The sequence below is a fragment of the Ceratosolen solmsi genome, unplaced genomic scaffold (genome assembly GCF_000503995.2).
Source record: "Ceratosolen solmsi marchali unplaced genomic scaffold, CerSol_1.0 scaffold6, whole genome shotgun sequence".
Lineage (NCBI taxonomy): Eukaryota > Metazoa > Arthropoda > Insecta > Hymenoptera > Agaonidae > Ceratosolen > Ceratosolen solmsi.
In genome coordinates, this window is record NW_011948414.1 from 4,166,050 (window position 1) to 4,187,620 (window position 21,571).

General features: G+C 38.8%; 1 protein-coding gene across 6 annotated transcripts in view; it reads left to right on the forward strand.

Annotated features, from left to right (window-relative positions):
* cnc (NFE2 like bZIP transcription factor cap-n-collar) overlaps positions 1–21,571 on the forward strand; it is a 180,216-nt gene that overhangs the window by 102,585 nt on the left and 56,060 nt on the right. The window lies entirely within an intron of this gene.

Below are 21,571 nucleotides of genomic sequence, written 5' to 3' on the forward strand. Positions count from 1 at the left end.
GCCGTGGGGGGGGGGGGTTGTCGGGTGGGGAGGAGCGTCTCGTGTCCCGCCAGTACTACGATTATCATTCAATTGCAATCGCGATTGGAAAAGTCCGCTAGACGTGACTCTCGACTTTTCGCGAAAAGCGCTAAGTTCCCTCCCCCCCTCTCTCTTGCCCCTACCCCTCCCCCTCACGACCAACCAACAATAACTCTATCTTGATCGGCGATCGGCACGCGCCCCGAGAATCGAAATCCCGTGGGCTTAAGCCGACGATGCCGATCGGTGGCGCACGTCGTTCCCACAAAATCCGCGGACCATCGATAACATCATCCGATCATTATCGGGGGAGGAGTTTTAGGAGGGAACGAGCTTACCATTCGACCTGCTCGAACATTATTAGCATGATTTTGGCTCCGGCTGCTCTCTTACCAACTGGTAGCTGAACGGGCGTTCGCCTCTTGCCATTTTCCTGGACAATTGCAGTTGGGGATATTTATTCGGGTAGCTGTCGACGCTGGCCAATTAACCGGCAAAGAATGCCAAAAATTCGGACAATCGTATCCATCTTGAAGTTGCAGCCCGTCGAATAATTGGTTGTTCGCACGATTAATTATTCTCCCGAGAATAAGCGGATTAAATTTCATCGATAACGCCAATCGTTTGTACCTGCGTCATTTATCTTATAAATACTTTACATGGTAATTTTAAGGTAATAATCCTGCGAATTATCCGCTCGATTTGTTGAAAAGTAGTGGAGAGTTAACTAATGTCGATTCGCCTCTCCAATGAATTATATCGATCTTACTTGTACATTTTCGTAAAAAATTTTTTCTCCAAATTCTGCAAGCCTTAAGAAGAAAAACAACAAAAATTATATCTCGTTTTGTTAATGATTCATTGCTAATTCTTACTCCACTATTCATAGTTTTGCTCACGTGTCTTAATAGACAAATCAATCATCTCCATCACATATTTACGATGGAATTGCAATCGATACTTTTTCATTTAACAACACTAGCAATGCGATATCGACGATCGTAAACTGCATGCTACGATAATAATTCTTACAAAGGACTCGTTTCCCTATTAACGGCAATAGTTTCAATGAGTGATATAGAATACCTAACTTAAATCACTACGAAAATTCATGTCAATCTATCAAATATAATATTTGAATCTCGAAAGAACGTTAGATAATTGCATATTAATATCTGCATTTTATGTTAAAGCTGAGAGCCGAGAGTTTAAATTACCTATCGATAAATCCTCCACTTACGAGCTTCTAGAGAAATTATCGTGCGCAGTAAGGATTGCATTTTCACGTAAGCAGACATTCCAACGAACAGTTGGAAAGGAATTTTCTAAAGGAATGCGTTTCGCTAAACACCATAAAATAGCGTTGTCTTTGAATTTTGTGAGATTGCCTCGAGTCGCTGATAAATTTGCAACAATAAATTAATAAACCCGTTAAATAGAGACTGTAAGATTATCGTGGCATTTGTTAATCGATCTCGCGCTACACGAGTGTAAAAATCCAACGACGACAAATACTTCCCGTCGATCTTTCCACAGCCCAGTTTGCAATAATCTAGGCCTCAATTTGCCTCGAATAGTCTTGTCTCGGCCACTTCGAGCTGAGTCGCAGCGTTGAGTGGAGCCGCGATAAAAACGAGTGGAAACTAGCTAAAACAATGCGATAAAAAATATTCGACGGGTATGTGTGGGAAGCAATAAATTGCCAGCCTTGTTCCAAGCTCCCAAGCGAGCCTCGCACGTCGTAAATTTGAAAATGCCGCACGCCGGAGGCGAGAAGATCGCCGATCGATCGGTCGCGTAAAATCTATGGAGCTTGGAAAATGCGAAACACGCTGATGAGAATCTAGGCGTTTATGTACGTGCCGACCGACTAGATTTCACGTCCGTCTCAATGCGTTTTAAAGGCCCATTTGGCATCACTGGGGATAATGCGAAACATCGCCTGGCGCATTGTAATTTTACATCAAAAGTGCCTCGGGCATCCATCCTTCGAGCATCCCTTTCACTGTCGAAGATTTGCGCAAAAGCGAGGAGGTATTTTCGCCGATGAGTCCTGAAACACTGACGATCGACATTCTATCGTCACGTTAATTTTTCATGCGATTAACGTACTTGCGGTCACCCCCGTTAGCCATTATTGTTCCGATGTATATTGCATAATATTGCGCAATCGGCCCAATGAAAAATACGATCGTAAATTTTAATTATGAATTTTTTATTATCGCAAAAAAACGTATACTATAAAGAGATATTTTTTTTTACCCTAACTTGCATTCGCAATATAGGCTACGCTTCTCTCCTTCTTCGCCACCACCCCACCACCACCACCACCGCCACCACCACCACCAACAACAACACCCGTCCTTCAATCATATGCCCATTAACAGGATTAATTTGCAAATTAATTGGCACACTGCAAGAAAAACAATGAGTGTGCTGCTTATATTCAGTAAGATCGATCAATATTCTACTGCAGCTTTATAAATTGAACATCTCGGGTCGTAGAACCATCAAATTATTGTGGCACAACATTATTATTATTAGTTTGTCTTTACCATATATAAAGTTGAAAATTTACAATTTACAAGTATAGAAATCAAAATTCTTTAGGCTAGGACAGTAAATTTATGTAAAAAGTAGATAATCGCGTTAAAGTGAAAAAGTATTAGCATTACGAGTAAAGGAACGACGATGATCTTTTACGTTCTTAATTTTTATGCTAACTTGTTATTTCAACAATTGGTATTGACAGGTGATTTTTAGAAGATGGCTTTACCAATAATTGTCGTTTGCAGTTGCATCACGACTCTGTGCAAGTTGTCGCGTCGTTGAGAAAAAAAAAAGCGAAGAGCTGCAATTGGCGACACGGTGAATCCGGCGAGACTAACAATACGAGATCAACGAGATCTCGCGAACAACCACATCGAACGTAAACACGCAGAGTTTTTTTTCCTTTTTTCCTTTTTTTTTGTTTTTTTTTTTGTTTTTTTGTTTTTTTTTTTGTTTGCGAAAGTCCCCCTCGACTGCGCGCCGAAGTTTTTCCTCGGTGCATGAAACGCAATGACAAAAACGATGCGACTTTTCTTGGCCGCACACGATAGGAACAGCGTATTAGTGAAGGAGAGGATCCGCGAGCGCGCGATAATATAATGGGCTAGTAAAATCGGCCCGACTGGCCCGAAAGTCCCGAGTAAACTGGGACCAGCGAAAAGTCGCACGACCTCGCACGGACGGCAAGAGCGAGCGAGACGGGAATAAGAGAAAAATCCACCCTCTAAGCATGACTCGAAAAGTGCAAGCCTCGTAGTCATAGTATGAGCTGGCAAGTATGTGTCCCGGGACGCGGCCGACGGACGCCCGAGTCATCGGATTTTCAGTTCCTTCCGGCTCGGCTGACCCACTTGCCCGGGGCGTCCCGACGCGACTAGACGCTCGTCGTCATGCAAACATGGAAGCGGAGATTCGTTGACCCGGGCTAGATGACTTTTTAACCGTGACTCCGCTCTCTTGCATTTGGCACATCCTCCTTACCGCCGAACATCCCTTATCTTCTCGCACCCCCCCCCCTCCTCTCAACCTAGCACGCCAAAGTGATCTGTCGTCGAATAGATTAGCGCTCGAGATTAACGTTTTATCGTCCGAGTTTAATGAATGCCTTTATCGTACGAAGTGATGTTGGTGAGGGCCGTACACGTTAATGGACCTCACGAGCTTTTGCGTCTAAAATTCGCGAGATCGTAAGCTCCGTGGTACCCGTTGATTTTTGTAAAAGGAATGCGTTGATATCTATCGGCTGCCAAATAAAGCTAATAGAACATTCGAGTCCAATTCGTCCGAAGAAATTTTCGTATTAAGCCCCTAGTCGATTAAAAGTGAATTTATAAATTGAAATCCTTACTCCGCTTAAACGGCCCCTTTCCTCCGATAAATTAACATTTTTCCTTTGCAAGAATATTTATCAGTGACGTAATACTAGTGCAATGATATATTTTTTTTTAATTTTATTTGTCTTTTTTTTTCTTCTTTTTTTGTATTTGGTTGTTGGTTTTTTTGTTTTGTTTTTTTTTTTTTAATTTTTTGAACTAATAAATTCTTAAAATTATTAGACCAAAAAAAAAAAAAAACAATATATATAACGTCACGGGCTATATAATTCATATGTTACGTAAAGATAATTAATGTAAAAATTAATAAAATTGAAAAACAGGCTCGACAAAATGAAGACATTATGTAAAGTATGTGAAGGAGTTCTGTAGAATTTACAAATGTTGTTACACTCCACGGGTCAAGAGCTAAAATTCACCCACGATTACAGCATTGTGGTCATAATAATAAGATTAATGCAACATTGATGCAAAAAATTCGAGTGTATTCAATGTGTAATTTATACCAGAATTATTTATCAATTTACCTAAAACGGCGATTAGAAAATTTTAGAGGGGAGTGTGGGCACTCGATGGGCAAATTCATTATTACGCGCACTGAACAAACAATGGAAATGAGAAGGCCATTAAAATTATGTCACACCTACTTGGCCAAAGTCTAAAGCTGAGTGGAAAAGAGAGATAGAAAAGGTCGTCGAAAATGTAACGAAACGATGACAATTGTCACTCGCGTGTTTACATTGGAGATAATTGGACCGAGACAGGACGGACTCGCACGAATCTACTGACTGATTGTTTGTCCGCCTGCTTATTACCACTGCCCTCGGCAACCCCTTTTCGTCCTTCCCTTAGCTTCACTTCGAAGCTATTACGACTATTATTGACGATCGATGGACGATCGGCGCGACTCTCGATCGCCGACTCTCTAACCGAGTCAAGATGTCGTTAGCGTTGCTCAATAATCAACGACCTCGGACCTTGACTCGGCAATATAAATATTTGCCGAGATTGTAGCCAATCGATGGACATATTGCTTAGCCCCGACCCTTTATCGTTGGTCCGTGTAATTAGTGTACTTCAGCCCCGAGATATCGACGTCAAAGTTACATGCCCGTACGTAACTTTATAATATCGCGCGAGTTTGTGCTCAATGCCGAGGAATTTTATGCACACATCACTCACCATCAAATAAGAAAGGAGCGCGCTATCGATTGCAAGTCTCGATACTCGATCAACCTGATGAACAGGTGTATTCATTTAACAACGCACAACAATGTAACAAATTATGATAAAAATGTAAAACAAGCCGTACATTTAATAATGCGAAACATCATTGGTCGACGGCTCGATTTAAAGGTCAAGCGTTCATAATTTTTTCTCCCCCTCTCTAGGGCACAATATACCAATAAAGTGTTAACCTTTGTCCGACGAAGGCCTTTCTCTTCTCGAGCAAAAGGAAAAAACGACAGAGTGAAAAATAAAACGAAAAAAACGAAGAGAAAGGAAAAAAAGGGGCGGTGGAGGGGGGGGGCGAACAACAAAAAAAAAAGATAAAACGAAATAAATAAAGGACTTAGCAGACGCTACGTAAAAAAGCCAGACAGCATAAAGTCCGAGGAGGAAAGGAGCTTGGGAGAGTGGATATTCGGTCGGTGCTGTTGCGGGGCTTAAGTAAAAAATTTTTCCCGCCCCAGGACGCCATCACGGGCGTATAAAATCGGGGGGAATTAAAAAATTCTCGCTCTTCTCGCTCTTCTCGCTCACTCTCATTCATTCACACACGCACGCGTAAGCGCAACATGAGGAGGAGAATCCCTTCGATCGCTCTCATCCCGACATCTTGTCGTTTATTCGTTCCTCTTCATCTTCTTCGTCTTCATCTTTTGTCCCTCATTTAGGCATAAAGAGTTCACGACACATGTAGGTTGACTTGGAACTTGGCGTGCACACAGTTTGGAAAAAAATGGACGTACTTTTTGCCATTGCGATGATATTCTTACAAGAGATACAAGAGATAAAAGTCTTCGAGCCATTTCGTACTCGATTTGTACTCCTACGTACCTCGTTTGTACTACTTTGCACATTTCTAATGTTAACGAAGCAACAAACAAATAATAATATTGTTTAAGTTGTTTAATTGACGCCACATGAAATATATGTATCGCTGCAAAATCGCTGCAATCAAAAGTTACTAACCATAATGTAATTTTGATCCAATCCGAAGTACTTAGGATTTTTTTTTTTTCTTTTTTTTTTTTTCCCCATTAAATTGTAAGTGTAGGTGAATCAAGATTTATTTGTTGATTCATTCGTTGTTGAACGACGTTGATTTTTGTTGTCCGCGCTACCAAGTAAATATAAACCTGGATCGAATAAATTCATTTTCGGAATACATTCGAGACGGTAATTTGAAGCACGTCGAGTTGCTTGTAAAGTATCAACGATCCTCAGCCAGCAGAATTAATTATCTTAAAAAGTCCGGATAAGGAGTAGAGGAATAAGGAACAGCAACGTTGAGCAGTTGGAATATCTACCAAGCGCGAACAAAGAAACCTCATGTTCCCCAATACACTCCCGACGAAGAACAATGGAAGCTCCTCTTCCTCTCTAGTTCCCCCTTCCTCTTTTCTCTTCTCCTTCCCTCGTCGCCGCCGCCATCGCAATCGCCATCGCCGTCGTCGCCATCGCCGTCGTCGTCGTCGTCGTCGTCGTCGTCGTCGTCGTCGTCGAAAAATCCCAGGGACGACGAAGACGGAGTAGAAGAGGCGATGAAGGGCCTGTTTTTCCTTCTTTTTGCGTCGAGCGCCGCTCGCCTGTAATTATCGTTATCAGGATGCGTCATTGTCAGGAATCTCGTCCTGTATACGAAATTGCCCGATGCGAATCGCGACTTTGACGTGCGCGAATCTTCGCAGCTCTGTCCGTCATTTTCACCGTCCTCTCTTTTTTCAATAAAGCCACCTCCTATCCGATTCCCGCGGTGACGTTCCCACGTGCGCACCACTGTCGTTGCTTATTAAAATACGAGAAGCTACGAAATCCCGTGCAAATAGTCGGGAAATCCTTTCTTCTCGACATCGAACGACGAATTCCTATTTCATCGAATAATGTCCAATAACTTCAATAATAAACACGTCGCCATCATCTCGAGCCGATTGTGAAAGCGGATCGTTGCTCGGACCATTTTCAGCCTCCTCTCCGTACCTCTCGTTGGTGGAGCTCTTGTTCCATCGCACGACTTCCACGCCAATAGCCGCAAACAAGACTTGGCTCTTCCGCTCGGATGGCAATCACGATTCTACAAAGATCCATTAAACGTCTTATAAAAGGTAAACTCGACGCTCGATTCAACGTACAACGACAGCGCAGTCTAAGACGCTCGCTTCAGCCAGCATCCATGCCGCGCGATTTCCCAGCCATAGAGAGCTCGGCCTGACTGCGTGGGTGCGAACTCGGGAATGCGCGGGGGAGCAGCGACATGACGATACGTTATTATTTCGTAGACTACGAGCTGAGAGGAGTGGAACTGCGTTCGAGTTGATGTAGATAGGGGATATGATGAGGACATTCGGGCCACTTTCGACGAGGCCTAATTTACAATTAATAACGTGTCGCTTATCGCCGCCTATCGAGAGATCGGATCCCAAGAGAAAAACGCTGATGGGAAATGGCTTTCTTTACGCACCGATTGATTCCCGCCGATAGCGACGACGTCGGCGTCGCGGCTGGACGAAATCGACGTTCCCACCTTCTCACCTACCAAGTCTCCTCTTCAATACACGCCCGAGCATCTTTCGCCAATTCGCCAGCTTCCTTATCGAGCCACACGCGAATCTTCCTCGTTCTCGCGCCATTACGACCGCTCATCGCCAGGATGAGAAAGTAGCGCGACTCGAGAATCATCGGACGATCGAATCGTTTACGCGGATCCTGTTACGTCACGTGGCTCAATGATCGAATGCTTTTCATCGTTTGTTGTAAGCTCACCTTGGCTCTATAACGCATCGTAAAGGAATGAAATTAACTTGAGAAAATTATCCTATGCCTAGTATCCTTATGAGCATTGGTATTGGACAATTGAAATAGGCGTGCGCGTGGCAATTGGTTGCTTAGACAATTGTTGAGCGTCGGAGGTGAAGGGCTCGAGGCCGTTCCGAATCCTCGGATGAATAATTAACTTGGCTTAAATTCCCTTCAAAGGGTAAATAGACATGGATAATCATCATCTTCTTGCCCAATTTATGGCGATTAATTAAACGACAAGAACAACGAGAAAAACCAAAAAGAAATAACAAAAGAATTACCAATCCCCTTAGCAATCAATTAGGTCTTGTGTAGCAGCGATGTGCCGTTAATTGTACATGAAGATCTCGACTACGATTTATTTAACGGCATAACGTGAGCTATTTGACGTAATTTATTCAAGCATTCTCTACGCGCCGTTCGATTTAACAATTTCATCTTGCGCGAATACTATTATTTCGCATTAGTTCCACTCGACATTTTTGTATTAGCTTTGAGCTCTCCCCGTTACTCCCGCGCGACTCAACACATCGTTACGCAACTCATTATTCATAGAGTCCATTATCGCGTCAGAGGCTTTATTATTCAAGCTAATTTATTAGTTATGCCATATCGATAATAGCTCGCGTTGCAATTAATAAGCAACTAACGCGGCGGGGGAGGAATCCTTCGGTCGATCCTTCGACTTGCCGCACGCAATCCTTTCCGCCATTTCATCCATAAGAATTAAAGCTCACGATTCACCTCGAAAAATCGCCGGCGTGCAGCGCACATGAAAACACTTCGAATTTATTATTTTCTTTTTAATTTCGTATTCATTTTATGCGGGCGTACGTCGGGCTTCGTTATTCATTAGCGCAATGACGTACGAGGAGGTAAAAAGACGAGCAAGGAGGAAGAGAAGACCATCCGTCAAGATCCGAAAAATCTCCGATTTGCCGCGACTCGAATGATATATATATATATATATATATATATATATATATAGAGAGAGAGAGAGAGAGAGAGAGAGAGAGAGAAGTAGGTCTCGAGTAAAAATGGCGAGTCTCCAGGCGCGCGCCACATTATTCCCCCGGAAATCTGGGAATCTGGGCTACCGGGAAAATAAACGGACAACGCCAGTGTGGCGCGACTCTCGGTCGCCCGACTTCCACCCTCCCCGTTTCCTTTCTCTTTTTTTTTTTCCTTCTTTTTGTTCCTTTTCGCGAGGGTGGGCTTTCGCGTTGGGGCTGGCCAACCCCGAGAATGACTCGCCCTTTCATTCGCCGGGATATGCGTGCATACCCCTCCTCCGCCAGCTCTTACACCCAGGCTTCCCCTGCTTTTCTCCTTCTTCCGAGATGTACGTACAATTCCGCTGTTCCGACTCGTGCATATTTTTTTTTTCAGGATTCGAGCAATTGCCCGACATATTTGGACCCGAATATGCCTGGACCAAAATGTCCGATGCTCGCAACGTTGTTTTTGCTCCTATTCGAATTTTCGTACGTTGGCGAAAATTGAGTCATGCACAATGCCAACAAGCTTTTGTGATGAAATAGGAAAATTCGGCAAGAAAGATCAATGTTATATAGTAGTAAGCATTCGCTTTATTTTTCATAAAATTTTCCATCTACTCAAGTGCTTGAAATTCGTTAGGATTATTAGGTTATCATTAGGAAGATCGAAGGATTAAACTTCATCTTTGCTAAATGTTATTATTCCTTATTAAATCCCCTTGTCGTTTTTAATCCGCAAAATTATCACAAGTAGGTAAGACAAATTTTATTAATAATGATTATATACCAATTTCGGTAGGCATTACCTGTGAAATACTTCACAACAAACGATTTTAGCGCATCGTAACGTTCGTCCTTTTTGTACGCCCAGTGATTAAAAATCTTTTTTATACATTGATTCTAATTTATTTATTGCAATAATCGCATTATTATCCGGAAATAATAATAAGCCGAACCCTCTTTTGATGAGAGAATACTAAATACGTCTTCATGTCTTCTTCTTCTTCTTCTTCTTCTTCTTCTTCTTCTTCTTCTTCTTCTTCTTCTTCTTCTTCTTCTTCTTCTTCTTCTTCTTCTTCTTCTTCTTCTTCTTCTTCTTCTTCTTCTTCTTCTTCTTCTTCTTCTTCTTCTTCTTCTTCTTCTTCTTCTTCTTCTTCTTCTTCTTCTTCTTCTTCTTCTTCTTCTTCTTCTTCTTCTTCTTCTTCTTCTTCTTCTTCTTCTTCTTCTTCTTCTTCTTCTTCTTCTTCTTCTTCTTCTTCTTCTTCTTCTTCTTCTTCTTCTTCTTCTTCTTCTTCTTCTTCTTCTTCTTCTTCTTCTTCTTCTTCTTCTTCTTCTTCTTCTTCTTCTTCTTCTTCTTCTTCTTCTTCTTCTTCTTCTTCTTCTTCTTCTTCTTCTTCTTCTTCTTCTTCTTCTTCTTCTTCTTCTTCTTCTTCTTCTTCTTCTTCTTCTTCTTCTTCTTCTTCTTCTTCTTCTTCTTCTTCTTCTTCTTCTTCTTCTTCTTCTTCTTCTTCTTCTTCTTCTTCTTCTCTTAGTCTTTTCTATTATTCATTCGCCTATCCACGTAAATATCAATTTTTTCTTAACATATTCTAAGCTATTAAATAATGTTTTAACAACATCTTCTAATTTCGTACAGTATAATTATTACTTTCTATTTTACATCATTTTACGCTATTATTTATTATTATTATTTTTTGTTTTGTTTTGTTTTTGTTTCATTACTTTTTATTCTTGCGTATCGCGCTGCGTCCCATACTTTCTGTCTCTCTCAACCGTTCACACGAAGACTCGATAGTGCTTATCCTTCCTTTGACAGCTGTCATTTTATTTTCACCTATTATTTCTAATTGTTTGTAATTGTTCATTTAATTCTTACACGCCTGTAAATTTCTTTTCAGTACATTCGTTTAAACGCGCCGTTTTTCAATTGAATAACAGAAAAGCACGGCGTTGTTGTATCCTTTGTTTTACCTCGTTTACCTTTCGATTTCTTCCCATCGTCGCGCCATCTCCGCTCATTTTTCATATTTACCCATTCGAAAATTCATTTCCTTTTTCATTCTCCCGTCCCTGGCTCGCAAGCCTTCCAACTTTTACCTAATCTTCCCGTCTCTTTATTTTCCATTCTCTGTCTCATTCCCTCCCGCCCTCCTTTCTCAACCACGTTCCAGGCAGTTGCTCCCTCTCTAGTCTTACCCACCGAGCGCTGTTCTCTCTCTCTCTCTCTCTCTCTCTCTCTCTCTCTGTCTCTCAATACATCGTCGTACCCAGCGGCGTTCCCTTTCTCTCGTCGACGCCGTGCCCATCGTCGTCATCGGCAGCGGGGGTATCCCAGCAGGAGAACGGCTCTTCCCCCTCTCCCTCGCTTGCGCTCGCTTTTGGCTCCAGCATTATTGTGCTCCGGGATGGCGGCCATGTTGCTGAAAGCCACCACCGTCACGCGATTGGTTGCTCGGCCTCCTTTTTTCTTCCTCTCCGCGCCGTGCCCACGGGAGAAAGATAATGCGAGAGAGAGAGAGAGAGAGAGAGAGAGATATCGACAGAGTATGTGCGTGCGCGCGCGCGCGCGCGCGCGTGTGTGTGTGTGTGTGGGTGAGAGAGAGAGGGAGCTCGACAATGCCTTCCGAACGATCCCGGTTGGGCAATCCCCTGCGCGCTAACTGCCACGCGATAGTCTCTATCATCAGCTGCATCGTCACGACGTCTCGACGCTGCTCCTCCGCTGCTGGTGCAAGGAATACACTCGTGTTAAGTGTCGTTTTCGCAAATCTAATCCAAGTTTTATTGTTGTTGTTATTATTGTTCTGTTATCGGATGTCGCGTTGTTGTTATTGTTCTTGTTCTTGTTGTTGTTGCTGCTCTTGTTGTTGTTGTTATTATTCGGAGTCTCGATTTTCGACGGCGGTGAGGCGCGGAAGAAGGTGCGCATCCCGACTGGTTCCTGACTTGATGCGGGGCCCTCTGCCCCCTAGAGCAATTGACTGTACGATGATGCTCTGTATGGGATACTCGATTTAATTGTTTCGTGAATTCCCGCAACCAGTGTGCAGCAGCAGCTTGGTACGTGACGGACCCTCGCATTTCAAAGGAATTTCAAAGGAAAGAAACGAAAGTGTTAACTGTGCATTTCACATGAAATAAGTACTTTGAATTGGGAAACGTTGAGTTGTGGATTTATTGCTATACTGAAGCCGAGATTACGGTACGTTTAGCTTCCAATACACTTAACTAAGTATTGTCGAAAGATATTAAAAGGCCGTGCACGATACTATCGTGCCTACCCCTTAACAATAATCGTCGCTGGATTTTGAATGTTAACGAGCGCGTAATGATTGAAAATTTATTATCATCGATTGTATAATAATTGAACAATAATTGAAATACATCGATGTTCCCGTCGGTAGCCGTGATGTAATTTTAACGTTATACGACCAAATTCGTCAAAGATATTGGCAAAACGCATAAATAATATTTTGTTAATTCTAGCTAATTGCATTGCACTCGTCATTAGCCATTCTAATTCTATTTACAATGTATGATAATTTAAAAACCGTTTAACTATTAGATTTGCTATTATTATTCACAGGTTTCGTTGCGCCGGATTCTCATTTACAATCAATGTTTTATTCACTCAATGAATTTATGTTTCAATAATCTCCAACCACATTACAAAAATTGTAATTCTTTCGGCATTTCATATTCCCGTATAAATATTTCTTCTTCTTTTCCTTGCATCGTGCAAAAGCTTTTTATTGTCGTTTCTTAAAGATTAAAGAATTGTGTGAAAAAATAAAAAAATTAGTCGATTGAATAGGAGGAAAGATCTTTTGTTAATACAGTAACAAATGGTGACGAATATTTCCTATAAATTTCATGTAAAATTAATAACTAAAAATTGAACATTAGGATTAAAAGTAGCACTGCTTAATTTAAAATTCTTATTTCAATATATTTCTTTCAATTATTATAAATGAAACTTTCATTAAATATTCAAACTTCTGAAAAGCCCAATTTATAAATAAAGTGCCCTTAAAGTCAAAAATTTGTCATAATTTCAAGGCTTCGTTATATATAATCTGTGTTAAACACATTTTTAACATATTTATGCCCGTCTCGATGATACGTCATTTTTTCTATGAAAATTTATTAAAAACCCAAGTGAATTTTTTTACATTTTACTCTTTTAAAGTCAAAGTGCTTTACTTTATAAGTGCAATAAAATAAGTTACAAGCTTTGGACATTCTTTAGTAAATGTTACAGCCAACTCGGCAAACCAACCTACTTTATAATACAATAATTATAAGCGACAGCATTGATAATACCGACATTTCTTACAATCGATATTTTATTTTAATTACAATTTCCCATCAATTTTTTTCTGACATTTGGATAATACCCCTATCCACGCATAGAACAGTAATTAATAATCGCTCGCTCAAATTTCAATGATCACGTGAATTGATCGTTAATCTATATTCCAAAGGAGCGAACATCAGTCCCGAGAAGCTTGTGTCGTGCAAACAATATCTTTCAAAGGTCTTTAATCGAGCGAAAATTAGCTGTTGCGTATGTAAAAGTACAGTCGATGCACAATTAAACGTTGTAAGGATCCATGTATTGCCAAGAGTCTAGGCTAGCTTTCCTTTTTTACAAGGATGGGCACAACGGACATGTATATTCATGGAAAAATCTTGCCAAAAAAATCCCAGGGTGATTGACGATCGGCAATTATGTCGACCCGGATATCGTGCGCACGCGCGTTGACAACCTGACAAATCGACAGATAACCCCGATTTTTCATAAACTGTATTGGATCGATCGCTTTCCTAAGCGGATGCCAAGCCATAATTTTTTATCGGCTTTTCAATTAACGCGGCTATTTGTTGTTGAGAGAGGGAAAATTGACGAGCCAATGCCACGTATTATTGTTCCATGGCGATTTTCAATATTCGAAGCGATATTCTTGTGTAAAACTTTTAACATTTTTTTAGCAACAAACAATCGAGGAACGAATATTTAAATAGTTATAAATCTTTCTTTCTAATACTCACCACGATATTCCATTGTACACTTTACAGTAAAATAAATTAAAATATGTTAGACAATTGCAAGCTTATTCATTTGGATGATTGAACAATTAAGTAAACAAATTTGTGGATAAATTTTGAACGGTGTATAAACAAATTGTATAAAAACTGTTCAGCGTGTTTCCGCCATTATCCATATGGGAAGATACCGACGGTACGTACACGTGCACAATTTAGCATGGAATTCGGATATTAAACGTTTAATAAAAATATCCTTTAATAAAAAAAATTCCTTACATTTAATTTATGAGTTCTAATTTATGATTCCATTGCTATATGACATTATGAAATCAAAAGAAAACCTTTTAATATTTATTCGCTTTTACAAAGAAATTTTCAAACAACTCATAAGTATTATAAAGCATAAATACTTAAATTTATAAAACAAGTAATGAATATTATACTGTTGCGTGCTAATATAGACGATAAAAGAATAAAATATTGTTTTTCAGTAGACATTGATGCCTAAGAATTTTTATGAATTCAATTAATTTATAATAATGCGAGGTTTTGAATTTAACAAATTGCAGTGAAAATTATGTAGAAACGTGTGAGTAAAAGTAAAAGTAAAAGATTTGAAGGAAAAGTCTAAATTGTTTAAATGTTCTATTTTTATGTTTTGAAAGCTATGGATTTTTCTTAAATATACAATTTATAATAAATATTGTAGAATGAGAATTTCATCACTGTTTTTTCATTTATGGAGATTAATCATGAAAGATAGAGATAGAAACTTTTCTTAAGCCGATGAAAAGCGCCTAGTTTGGACTATTTTTTCTCTTACGATAATGGATACTTATTTTTATAAATATTGCTGTTTGTGCGCTATTGAGAGAGCATTTTATTACAAATTTTAAAATAATATATTTATTAAAATTGTATAGAAATTACGAAGAATAACAAGCAGTTTTCTAAACAAATATGTTTCACAATGCTTAGGAATACATCTACAATACGGAACTGAATTATTTGAAAGAAATAGGAGAAAATATTTCAGTTTTACATGAAATTTGTTTGGACTTGTAAGGAAGATTTGTTGGTAGAGAAAGACATCATAGAAATCTCATACTTAGACTCGAGAGTCGAACTTTCATTTTATTTCGTGTAATACAAAGTAGTCGTGTTATTTAAACATAAAATCGATAATGTCCGTACGTCAAATTAATCATTCGATTCGACTTTATAATTTCAAATGAAAGCACAATGTGAAAAATGGCAAATCAATTAATTTCGCAAAGTTTGGTGGGGGTATTTTCGGTGCCGAATTTGAAAGTAAAACAAAATCGAGTAAAGGAAACTTTGAGGGTTTTATTTTTGTTTTTTGTTTTGTTTTTTGTTTTTGTTTTGTTTTTGTTTGTTTTTTTTTTTTTTTGTTCAAGTCTCGATACCCACAAAAAAGTAGAGAGCGTATTTTCAAATTTATCCAGGAATTATTAATTTCCAAGGGACCAAAGAGAATAACGTTCACGTAGCCGCTACCAAAACGTCAATTTAATGCCAACGGCAAAATCTTCTCTCCCTCCCTCCTTTCATTTATCCCAGACTTCAACATATTTTTATTGGATACTCGGGTCACAACTTCATTCAATTTACCATGTAAAATATCGATAATTCCATTTCCAATAATAATAATGTTGCCGGGGATTGCGCTCATGATCGACAACGAGCAAATAACGGATTACTATTAATAACAAGTATAAAATAATCGTTGTTTTTAAGAGCGTTTAATTTAAGCGACTAGCGTCTATCCCTCTCGTCATTGTTGCAATAAGATAGGGGAAAGAAGTGCGCGGGTGAAAGAGTCGGACAGGATGCAATTATTACTAAGAGTTAACGAGTGTCGAGCTGCCATTATGGGCTGCGTCGCGTAATTCGGGACTGGCAGCATGATAATGGCAGCTGATAATTTGCTGCGGCTATTAAGCAAACCTCCGCCTTCAACATCGGCGCGGGTTTTAAAATGGAGTCGAAGACTCGACGACGAGGGTACCCAGGCACTAAGATGGACGATATTTCGTGCATCGCCAACTTCGTTCTTTACGCGCACTTTTTGCTTTATAATCGTAATGTGATTTACTCTCTTTGTATTCGAGGATATTTCTATGGTTGCAGCTCGTACATTACTCGCGACAATGATTAATTACAATTATCATGCGGTATAAGAATATTTTATAGAACGAGAGTAATCAAACCGACAACAAAAGTGTAAGTTTAATATTTATTACAAGAGAAATCCTAAAGTTAAATTTTATCTCGCGCATGCATTCCTATAGGCATTTTCTATTTCAATACATCAAAGCGGCTTTAATTTCATAAATCATTGATGCAAATAAATTATTTTAGCTTTCTTTATACAACATAGTAAAATCATCTTATATATATATATATATATATATATATATATATATTTATAACGATCACGTAATAAGTAAAAAAAAAATTTCAATTTAATGCAATGAATACGATCTGATATTATAATTCTGTTTACATCTCACAATGACGTTCGACTTGAACTCAATTATTTTGAAACACTGCCATACCAACTCACCTAATATTTCATGCTAAATTATAAAATTAAATAATCTGTATTCTTAAATAATCCTACTTTATCGATTATATATAACTTAAAAAATTTTTGTCCTTTAATCGAGAACATCTATTTGATTTGTCGATCAATTACCAAAATGTTAAAAATTCCTCCCTTATCTCTTATATTTTTCATCAATTTTTTTACCCTCGATTATTGCATTCAAATCAAGTTCATTATCAATTGTAATTTCGTCAAAATAGAATAGAAATTATATCGTTCTTTGCAATGACCGGCAAATCCTCTTAATTAATTAATCCGCAATAAGCTATTAAAAGCTTTGACATTTAGTGTGCCAAATTATCACTAATTTTATAATTCCTTTAATAAGAACTAAAATTAAAGTAATCATAATAAGTAGGTAATAAAACGAATTAACTTTCAACAAATTTCAGCGCAATTTCAAATTTTAAACGTTCAATTTGTAAAAAGTAGTTGACGAGTCATAAAGAAAGTAAAATTCACGTACAGTCATAATGTCTGAGAAATTACGTGTGTAGTGTAAACAAATATTGCGATGTAGTTCCATTTTTCCTATAAAAAAATATAAAATTCAGCTGCTCTTATCGATACGGCTAGTGGATAATTCAATAATCAACATTCAGCCTTCGAATTTTAGTCGTAAAAGAAAGCACGGATTTTTTTTTTTTTTTTTTTTTATACGCGCATTTACGATAGGAAAGTTTTAGCGCGAATCTCTATACGCGATCGAGTATTACTCTGTGATTTTAAAATAAAGTCTGCTGATAAGCAAATTGAAAGCTACGCGTAAAAGCCACTCGACAGACTCCCAGAAGACCTGCCAGAAAAACAATCCATCGGACTTATCGCTCCTCGGCAATTTGGCGAAAGAGGAAAAGCGAGAGAATCCGCAAGATCACGGCGGTCAAGTGTCGATGCGAAAATTCAACGGTTCGCTCGCTCTCGGCTTTGAACTCACCGTAGCCGACAATTTTCCCCATGACAGGTCATTTTTCATATTACCGCGCTCGCCCCGCGATATTATCATTTCGCTCCTCTCGCCTTTGTTGCTCATCGGCAGATGCTGGCTTTTATTGTTTCCGCGGGCGGCCCGCGACCTAAAGAAAAGCTCCGTGGCCTTTGCGACCTGACCAGCGCTTCACGACGAGTTTTCCTCTAGATGGAGCAGCCAACCTTTCGAGCCTAAGACCTTGCTTTTTCAGCGTTCGAACGCTATCCGAAGAACAACAGAGTGTCCAAAGCTATTAATCCGACTTACACAATGATGTTTTTCTATTTAAAGCATTTGTCGATATAATTCGCAATTCTAATAGTATTTTGACAAACTATTTACTATTCAGTTATTTTACACTGTACGAATCTTAATTACCGTTCGCTTTTTATATCCATTTGTTATATAATAATTTTTATTGTTGCATAATTGGAACGATATTTTCAAAAAAATATGACGTTCTTGGCGTTTGTTTGTCTAAGCGACGAATAAATATTTATGGCAATCGGATACGTTACAATTTTATAAATGCAGAGTATGAAAAAAAATAATACATCTTTTTTATTATTTCCTCCGTTTAAAATGAGCATGTTTTAGCGGTTGAACATGAGTTAATAGTCAAAATTAAATGAAATATTCAAATATACCTTAACGTTCTTAAAATATACTTGGTTAAATACATAAAGGAAACAATACAAAAATTAAGGAGTGCTTGAATTAAAAATTTCATTGTAGAAAGTAATGAATGTAATAATATTTCATTTCACTGAGATTCTCTCAGTAGATCACAATTTATTTATGTAGCGTTTATGTACGGAGAAATGAAAAGTAACTTAATAAGTAGAAAAATAAATTGAGACCGAGGAGAATGCTACAGGTAACAGAAAAGCTTATTGAACGGCGATTCAGCGATTTTATTTTTAATTAAAGAAGAGAGAGAGAGAGAGAGAGAGATAAAGAGAGGGATAGCTTTGTTCGTGATTATATGAAACTATTTAGATGATATTTGTACGATAAGAATGACATAGAGATCAATTTATTTCGTATAATCAATGTGCTTATTCGTCATTATCCAAATTCAAATTAATAAAATATTCGTTTTTAAGTTGTACCTAACCTTTATTTCCATTTATAGCAAAGTACCGCGATTTGCAAATAAATTTTTTAAAAATTCAAAATGGTTGTGCCGTTCAGAGAAAATGGATATTTGTATGCTGAAAAAAATTCTTACAACGTAATTTATCGTAACGAAGAATCTGACTCAATTCCTACATATATGATATATGAAATGAACAACATGAAAAACTGCCGACTAAAGCGTATTACCGTGTGTTCTTTACACACACGCGCACAAACACACACACACACACACACTCTCTCTCTCTCTCTCTCTCTCTCTCTCTCTCTCTCTCTCTCTCTCTTGTTCTCCGTGTACGTGCGCAATAGAAACATTAAAACTAAAAATACCGACCTTTGAAACATCATTTATGCATATTCATTTTCAATTGAAACTAAGTATGTATTGGTATTTTTGTATTTATTTACCGTTTACAGTGAACACGATGAAACGCCGCCAATGTGTGGCTTCCAAACCAACATTGTAATAATGAGAGTGTCACGATAGTTACATCACTGTTGGCATTTATAAAGCGCTTGTTACATCTGATGCGACATAAACTGCGTTGCACGAGACGCGTAAAACCAGTATCGCGCAAACGGAAAATCTCTGACTTTATCGTTAGCCAGAGAAAAGAGACGACAAAGCCCAGACGTCGATGTTTTACAACAAAACCTTTAATGAAAATTCGTGAAGGAACGCCGTCGGACTAATCCTGCGTGAGAATATCGTTCTGAAATAACAAGAAGGAAAAAAAAAGGATTGTAAGCAAGTCCGGTCTAAAATATTCGGGTCGAGGCGCCGACGGGAATTTCGTTGGCGCGAGGTGAAAAAAAAAGGCGGGGGATGTTATTAGAGATAATAATCTCATAAAATAATAATTCCCGGGAGTGCATGTGACTACTGGGCCCGAGGCTCGAAAAGACACAGCCGATGAATGCGTAAGAACAGCTCCGGATGAGCAGAGTGCGTCCTGGAGAGCTGAAATTCCGTAAAATTTGACGTGAATGGATGCCTGCCTGGCTTCACCAGTCGTGGAAATTCGTCCTCCTACCGGCAAATTTGACGAAAAAGTGTGATTGATTTCTTTTATGTTTCTTGTTTATTTGCGCTCTAAAATAATAATACGGTCGAAGGATCTCATGTATTATATATTTGAGCCCAAATAAAGTTTTATAAACATTGCAAGTGCTTTGGGGTCAAAAAAAAAAATGAAGAAGTAAGGTGTTGCTTTCAAAATGTAGCAGCATGAAGTCAGTTAACATTTAAATAATTTTCGTTCAATTTTTAACTCCTACATCGGTAGGACATCCATAGAATAATAATAAGATTAATAATAATAAGAAGAATAATAAATCTCCATGGCCGAAATTAAAAAGTAAATGTGCTTATGACGTTTACGTTTACGACGTGAACGAAAATTATATATTTTTGTACGTTGACGATACCATTGTGAGATAGCGATCGTTAGTACATTTATCCGTTGAATTAAAAAGTGAAATTTACATAAGAATATTGGAAAAATATCGTTATGTATAATAGTATTTATCAATCAATTTAAAGAATGAGAATATGAAAAGGGAACGTAATTTATTTTAAATTAATTTACGAGTTAATAGCGTCTTGGATTGGTCGGACAACTAAATAACATGAACTCATAGATGTTCAAGTCCATGGTTTTTCGAGCTAGAAGGATCGGTTATTAAAAATTCTCACGCCTACATGGACGACTCAAAGATCTTTTACTTAAAAGAGGCCAAATGTAAAATCGGTAGCGAGCTTAAGAAAGGTCGTGATTTAGGAAAAACCACCTTGGCTCGTAAGCTCGGCAACAAATTTCACGAATAAACACTGAAACAAGTAAAAAACAAAAAAATATATCGTCACCGAAATTTGAGCGCGTTGAGCGAACGAGGCGCGAGTGAGGGGGGGGGGTGGACAAACGATCGACCGAGAGAGAGAGAGAGAGAGAGAGAGAGAGAGAGAAGCAGTACAGCGCGATTGGCCGTAGGGCGTCGACAAGGCTTCCAGGCCAGTGCCGCTCAAGCGCAGGTGGAACCTCTTTGTCCGTCAATTAGTCACGTGTTCCTTCTCCGCTTTTCTTCGCCCCCACCAAAAAAAAGGTACTGGTACCTGACCAGGTGTAGTAACCGCTGCCACCGCCGCCGCCACCGCCTCCAACACCGCCACCCGGGGGAAAACGAGCTTCGTGCTACTTTCTCACTATTCACACGCTTGGGAAAAGCCGCCGTGATGGGCTTTTCCATGCTTAATTAACGGACGAGCGAGCGAGATATATAATGAAAAGGGCAAACAAGCACCGCTCGATTCGGTCTAATCGAGATTTTTATCAGCGATCGATCGCGAGCGAACGACTCGTGCGTCGCTCCATTTGTTTCCCGACTGCCGCCCCAACAATGGAATTCTACGGCGATTATCGTCTCTCCTTGTGTCCTGAAACGAGCGCTGCTTGATTATAAAACAAAAAAACACAAAATTACCGTGAGACCATTTCCAACGATTTTGTATTCAATGCACAATTTGTAAAAAGAGCTATTCTTACGTATAAATACGGATATTCTGAAATTATGTAAACGTTGACAGATTATTGAAAATCGTTTGCGTTAGTTCTTTAGCAATTTCTTTAATTTAAGTGCCGTTAAACCGTTTACTTTATTCATTTCAATCCAATGATACTCGTTAAAGGTCTAAAAGATCACTTTCGCGCCGTTTTACCAGGTTGTAAGACAAGCACACCTCAACGATTATAGTCAGACACTGATAAAAATTTCATTTCATAGCCTTGAGTGAGACATATATATATATATATATATATATATATATATATATATATATATATATATATATATATATATATAT